The sequence below is a fragment of the Zingiber officinale genome, chromosome 8A (assembly GCF_018446385.1).
Source record: "Zingiber officinale cultivar Zhangliang chromosome 8A, Zo_v1.1, whole genome shotgun sequence".
NCBI classification, from domain to species: Eukaryota; Viridiplantae; Streptophyta; class Magnoliopsida; order Zingiberales; family Zingiberaceae; genus Zingiber; species Zingiber officinale.
In genome coordinates this window covers 28,111,057-28,117,952 of record NC_056000.1, presented here as the reverse complement: position 1 = coordinate 28,117,952, position 6,896 = coordinate 28,111,057, and the positions used below count along the sequence as shown (strand labels likewise).

The 6,896-nt window shown below is 35.9% G+C and overlaps 1 pseudogene; it reads left to right on the top strand.

Annotated features, from left to right (window-relative positions):
* The first annotated feature begins 4,364 nt into the window (after positions 1-4,364).
* On the top strand, positions 4,365-4,819 carry LOC122012237 (annotated as a pseudogene).
* Positions 4,820-6,896: the final 2,077 nt, after the last annotated feature.

The window sequence follows — 6,896 nt, the reverse complement described above, 5'->3', positions numbered from 1 at the left end:
GATCGGGGAGGCTTTGGATCGATCCACGGATCGATCCAGAGCGCCTCTGTGCTCTGGAAACGCGCCTGGATCGATCCACGGATCGATCCAGCGCTTATCGCGCAAAGCAGCCGCGTCCCAATCGATCCACTGATCGATTGGGACCTCTGGATCGATCCACGGATCGATCCAGAAGCTTTCTGTTCGCTGGGACAGATCTGGATCGATCCACTGATCGATCCAGAGCCTGGATCGATCCACGGATCGATCTAGCACTTGGTTTTTGTCCAAAACCAAGTCCCAAACATCCCTAACCAACATTCGGTCAACCTTGACCTGTTGGTATGTCATGCCTAGCATCTAGTCACTCCCTTGACCTGCTAGGACTCTCTTACCAAGTGTCCGGTCAATCCCTTTGACCCACTTGGACTTTTCTCTGTGCCAAGTATCCGGTCAATCCCTTTGACCTACTTGGACTTTTCTTTCATGCCAAGTATCCAGTCAATCCTTTGACCTACTTGGACTTCCCAGCACCAGATGTCCGATCATCCTTGATCCATCTGGATTTTCCCTTGCCTGACTTCACTCACCAGGACTTTCACCTAGCTTCACTCACTAGGGTTTTCATCTGCCTAGCTTCACTCACTAGGACTTTCACCTGGCTTCACTCACCAGGATTTCCATCTGCCTAGCTTCACTCACTAGGACTTTCACCTGGCTTCACTCACCAGGATTTCCATCTGCCTAGCTTCACTCACTAGGACTTCCTTCTGCCTGGCTTCACTCACCAGGACTTTCTTCTGCCTGGCTTCACTCACCAGGACTTTTCTTCTGCCTAGCTTCACTCACCAGGACTTTCATTTTGCCTAACATCCCAGTTAGGACTTCCCAGTCAAGTATCCAGTCAACCTTGACCTACTTGACTCTTCTTCAATCAATATCTTATTGTCAAACATCTAAACCCAAACCAAGACTCAGCTTGGTTACCCAGGTCAACCTTGACCTGAGGGATATTGCACCAACATCAACCTCAGAGTGACTGAGTGTGCATAGCATCCGAGCGGAGAGGTCGATCGGACGAGACAGACAGGCTGAGCAGGAGAAGCCGGTCAGACGAGGCAAACAGGCCAAGCAAGAGGGGTCGGTCATACAAGGTAGACAGGCTGAGCAGGAGAAGTCGATCGGACGAGGCAGACAGACCGAGCAGGAGAGGTCGGTCGGGTCGAGCAGACATACCGGGCGACAGACAGGTCGGGCTGTCAGAGAGGTCGGTCGGGTTGAGCAGATAGGCCGATCGAAGCAGACAGGTCGGGCTGTCAGAGAGGTCGGTCGGGTCGAGCAGACAGGTCGAGAGAAGCAGACATTTCGGGCTGTCAGAGAGACTGGCCGATCGGGCGAGCTGACTGAGGCTTGCGAGTCGCATTTCCTTGAAACAGATTCATCCACCTCCGGCTATGCTTCGAGGCTTACAAGGGTCGTCTGTTTCCTAGAATCAGCGGGCGATCGTGAATCCAACCAAGCACTGGTGGTCACGACGAGCTGAGTGGTACCCGAATGATACCACGGGCACTCCACCGAGCAGGAGATGCACGACAGAGGATGAGGAAGGAAAATGGAGAGTCTTTGCTTGCTGTGTATCTTTTCTGCCTATGATCGGAACCTCCTTATATAAGAGCTCGGATCAATGGCCAGAGTTAATGATTTTAATACGTGGTAAAATGTTAATTGTTCCACTTGGATAAATTTTGTCTCGATTGGTCCGGTATTCGTGTGCGCAGGTCGCGTTCGCACATGAGTTAACTTGGTTCAGTGCAATACGGGCCCTGGATTTGCACCCCCTGCGTATCCACACGTGAGAGAGAACATCTTCCCATATATTTGTTCACATCCTCAATATATATGAATAATGAATCAATATAAGCTAATAAAAATATTTTGAAACTTACAATGTTAGCTTGAAACTTCATTCACTTATTCAACAGAAGAATCAGAGTGCAAATCTCCATTCTTGTGTTTAATAAACACCGTTAATGAGATAAAACTAATAAAATAATATTTCATATGGGCCGGCAAGTGAAGCGGATTCAAGTCCAATTTTGATCCGCATTTCATTTATTGGAAATAGATGAATCCGAACCCAATAACCCGACACGTTTGGAAACTTTTTTTACATCCTTTTAATAAATACCAGCTGGGCTTTTCACTTTTCTGGGAGTAGCCCCAATCCTTGAGCGTTGTGTCGTCTCCACTTTGAAGATGTGTTTAAGTTCAAATTATCATGTATAATTTTAATTATGTGATTATCAAGTAATCACATAAATAAAATATAATCAAATGTTGTTTGATTCAATTTAGATAATACAACAAAAATATGTTTATTTGAAGGTTTTAATTAATAATCTAATTTATTATTTTACTAGATTATCCTTAGTTCCAAAACCAATTATACATAATAATAATAATAATAATAATAATAATAATAATAATAATAATATTATTATTATTATTATTATTATTATTATTATTTAAACTCTATTATATTTTACTATATTTTCATGTTTTTTATTTTTTATATATATTTTAATTTTTTTTATTTTGTTTTTTTATGTTTTTTAATTTTTAATTTTTTTTTTATGTTTCTTTAATTTTTTAGGGTTTTTTTACATTTTTCTATTTTTTATTTTTTAACGTTTTTAAACATTTTTTATTATTTTTTACTTTTTAAATTTTTTACTTTTTTTTATTTTTAATGTTTTTTCTATTTTTTTGTTTTTTTGTATTTTTTTAATTTTTTAATGTTTTTTCTATTTTTAATGTTTTTTTAAGTTTTTTTACCATTTTTATTTTTTATTATTTTTAATGATTTTTTATTTTGTTTAAAAAAATTACTTTTATTTTATTTTATTTTTTATATTTTTAGTTTTTTCTGTACTTTTGTTTCACATTTTTCTTTTATCCTAGGATATTTTGGGTAAAAAGAATTTAATAATTCCGGAATCAAGAAAAATCTCAGTTTTTCGATTCCTAGTTCCTGGCGTGTCGGCATGGAACATTACTCGGGAATCATCGATTACCTAAATTAAACAGAGTTTTTGTTGATAACCTTGGATGGATAACCAAGGTTATCCCCCAACCAAAGCGCACCCTAAAAGTTTTGCATTTTATTTTCTCGGGCCGCGCTTTCGCTACTTTTTGTTTTTTTCCTTCTTGGATTTCATCTTCTATCTTCGCTTACTGACCCTTGTTCTTGTTATTGAATTGAGAAGGCGCGGGCTCTCGCGCCCTATCGACCGCTGAAATCAATGTTCGTTTGCGACCTGTAGACCCTTCTTTGAATTGTTCTGCAACAGAGGTCGAAGAAGAGGAGTGGGGGTAGGATTTACCTTTGTTTTCTTTGCTAAAGATTTTTTTTCGACGGCAGATTAATTACTCTTTCTTGGTAAAGTCTTTAGAATTCTTATGAGATTCGATATCCTTGTAAAACATTAAAAAGATTGTTATTTAGTTTGTTTGTATGAGTAGATGTTTCCGATTTAATTGCTACAAATTACGACATTTCCATAATACTTGTATCGATTTGCAAGTGATTAGAGATTGAAGGAGACTCACACTCTGTACTATGTCATGCGGTATCACATTTGTTGTGCTTTTTAGTTAAATGTCTGAAAGAGTCAGTTCTTTCCTTCAATAATTTCAGTGGCATCATAATTTAGACTATATTTACTCTTGTATCAGTGCTGAATTCAATGAGGTTATGCCATAGAATAAAGGATTTGAAACATGCCTTTGATGAAGTTCAATAAAAGATTTCTTTTTTTAAGTACTAACTGTTGTTAACTTGTCATCTAGATTATTCGTGATGCATATTTTCATGAAATGTCTGATCTGAGCATCATAAGTTTGACAAAAACATCCAGTTTGGGAAGTAGCATTAGTAATTTTCATGAACATGAATTTCTACTACATTTTGTCTAATAATAACCTTAGCTTTCTGGGTACTAAATTTACATGAATAACCATCTGCTAAATCATAGTTTGATTGTTCCATCCTATTTCTTTTGGTTGTCCTAAATCATAGTGCATATATTGTCTGGAACATCCTCTGATCAATTTTTATAAGCATTATTATCGCAAATTGTCCTTTATATGTGTTTGTATTTTATACCTTACCTTATACACTTGGTTTACACACGGTAACTTCCTGATCATCTGTAATTCATGTTTTAATGGCATCCTGCTAGTTCAATGAAATTTCTAAAAAATCTAGTTAGGCTCTCGAGCAAATCACATTATATGAAAAGTTTTATGCGTTCTAAATTGTTCATTAAAAAACCCCTGTAATTTGTATCTTAGGTGATCATGCACTGGTCAATGTTTTTGGTCCCTTGCAGATTATTACATACATATGAGAAGGGCAACACAATTGAAGGGCATTGTTCCTGCAGCAACCAACACTGTCAACACACAATTTATACTGCTGGAGAAAGGAAGCATTGCTCAGGATGGGAAAGAGATGACTTGCCTAGCACTAGTAGCTGACGCGACTGCATCAGTTCACTTCCAGATGTGGGGAAGTGAGTGCAAGACCTTCGAGCCTGGCAACATCATTCACCTCGCTGATGGAATATTCTCTTACCAGAAGAACAATCTGGTGCTCAGGGCTGGCAAGAGAGGCAAAGCTGAGAAGGTTGGGTGAATTCACCATGCTGCTTGTGGAGACCCCTAACATGAGCGAGATCCGGGGGCACGCAATCCTAACAATCCGAAGAAGTTTGTGCAGGAAGCTACTGTATCGCCACACTCCAGGATCTTTACTCCCTCAAGATAACACCCTTGTAGATGTTCTTGCTCAAGAATTCAGATTGGATATTTTGTGCGTTCTTCCAAAGTAGTGTTAAGAATGGTGGTGTATTAGAGCAAACAAGTCTATAGGCCTCAAAATATTATTTAACTTGTGGTAGCTTTGTTACAGAGCGAAAAAAAAAACTTTAGCAACTAGTGGAGAAGTTCCCTTCAAAACGATAATTCTTGCTAGCAGTATTGAAAAAACTCCAAGACCATCTGGAAAGTGTCAGCTTCTCATATATTGCTCTCATTATACTTTCTTATTTTTATTTTATTTTTGGACATTCCTTTATGGAACATTGAATCTTATTTGGAGATACGTTCACTAAATGAGATAAATTAAAAACTGAACTTGTTGTACCACAAGTAGCTTGAACCCTGCCATGCCAGGCATGGCTAAGCCCTCAACTCTAGAATCAGCAACTTATAGGATTGCATTTGGATTGATTTCCGCTTGGTAATCAAAGATTTTGTTGCCGTTTACACTTGTAAATAACTATTTTTATCCTAGCAATCGATTGCTAGGAGTTACCAATTATTTGCCAATAAGCAGTCGAACTGGTCAATTGCTGAACTGGTCAATTCAGCGAGGAGTTCCAACATATTTTGGTTGTTGCTACAAGTCGACCAATCGTCATTTGCTGGAACTAAGCAATCAATTAGTAGCCATCAGTTGAATTTAACTGAACAGTTCAACCAACCAATTGAGTTGCAGGCCTTCTTTCTTACCTTAAACCCTTAATTCAGGGTATAGGATTAACAATGGATTGCTACTGTATAACAATCAATTGCTACCTTTATTTTAGCCTTTTAATGATTAAATTCTTGCCTCCTTTAGTATTTGATTGACTTCAACCTATTAAGATTTTTTATTATTTAACATTCGATCAACCTTGACCTATTGAGATTTCATCATTGCCACTCTTGACCTACCATATGCCAAATATCTGATCCTTCATGATTCACTTAGACTTCACGTTTTTCCAACTCCTTATAGGACTTTTTTCATTGTCAAGTGTCTGATTCTCCATGATACATTTGGAATTTTCCTCTTACCAACTCTTTGAACTTCCGATCAAATGTCCTGCCAATCATAATTTATTTAGATTTTCCTTTCACAAGCCAAGTGTTTAGTCAACAATGATTCACTTAAACTTTTGTCATCTCCAAGTCATACATGTCCGACCAATCTTGATCTATTTAGACTTTACTCTTTTTATCAACTATCCAATCAACTTAACCTACTTGACCCATTACTCAAGAATACCCTATTTACTCAACCATGCTTATTATATTAACTATCCGGTAAACCTTAACATAACGTTTTACTTTTCTATTTAATATATTGATAAAATATCCAAATCAAACATCAAAACTTAACTCGAATCAATTTCAACGTAGTCAACCTTGATCAAAGGACGATTGCATCAACAAAATTAACAAACAAACATTTAATATAAATAGTAGGTAATTTTTTGAAAAATGAATCCTTTATGTATTACAATTAAAATAGTGTCTCGGTATTAAAAGAAATAAAATATTTATTTTATTTCAAAATATTTTTATCTTATCATCATCCTTTATATTTATTTTACTCATACTTAATTAAAATTATTACACTTATATAACTTTTATATTAAAAAAATATGTTTTAATTAAATCAAAAATCGCTCAAACTTAATTAAATACAAATCAATACTAATTTAATAAATTTATTTAAAACTGTTAAAATGTGTCACAGTATTTTTTAAAAAGTGTTACAAGATGTAACAATTTTGGTTGAAATGTTACAAATAATGTTAGTCAAATTACTTATAATTTAAAAGAAAACTGTTATATTTTATAGTAGTCTTGAATCTACTGTTACATCTTATACCAATTTTGAAAAAATTAATATAACAGAATTGGAATAAATTATTTGTAAGATAGAATGAGATATTATTTTGATATTTTTAAATATTAAGGTGCCTTTTGATATAAAAAATGACAGTGAAGGTTTTTGATTTTTATCCAATAAAAATGACATAAAAACACATAATAAAATAAAATAAACTTGTAGGAAAATAATATAC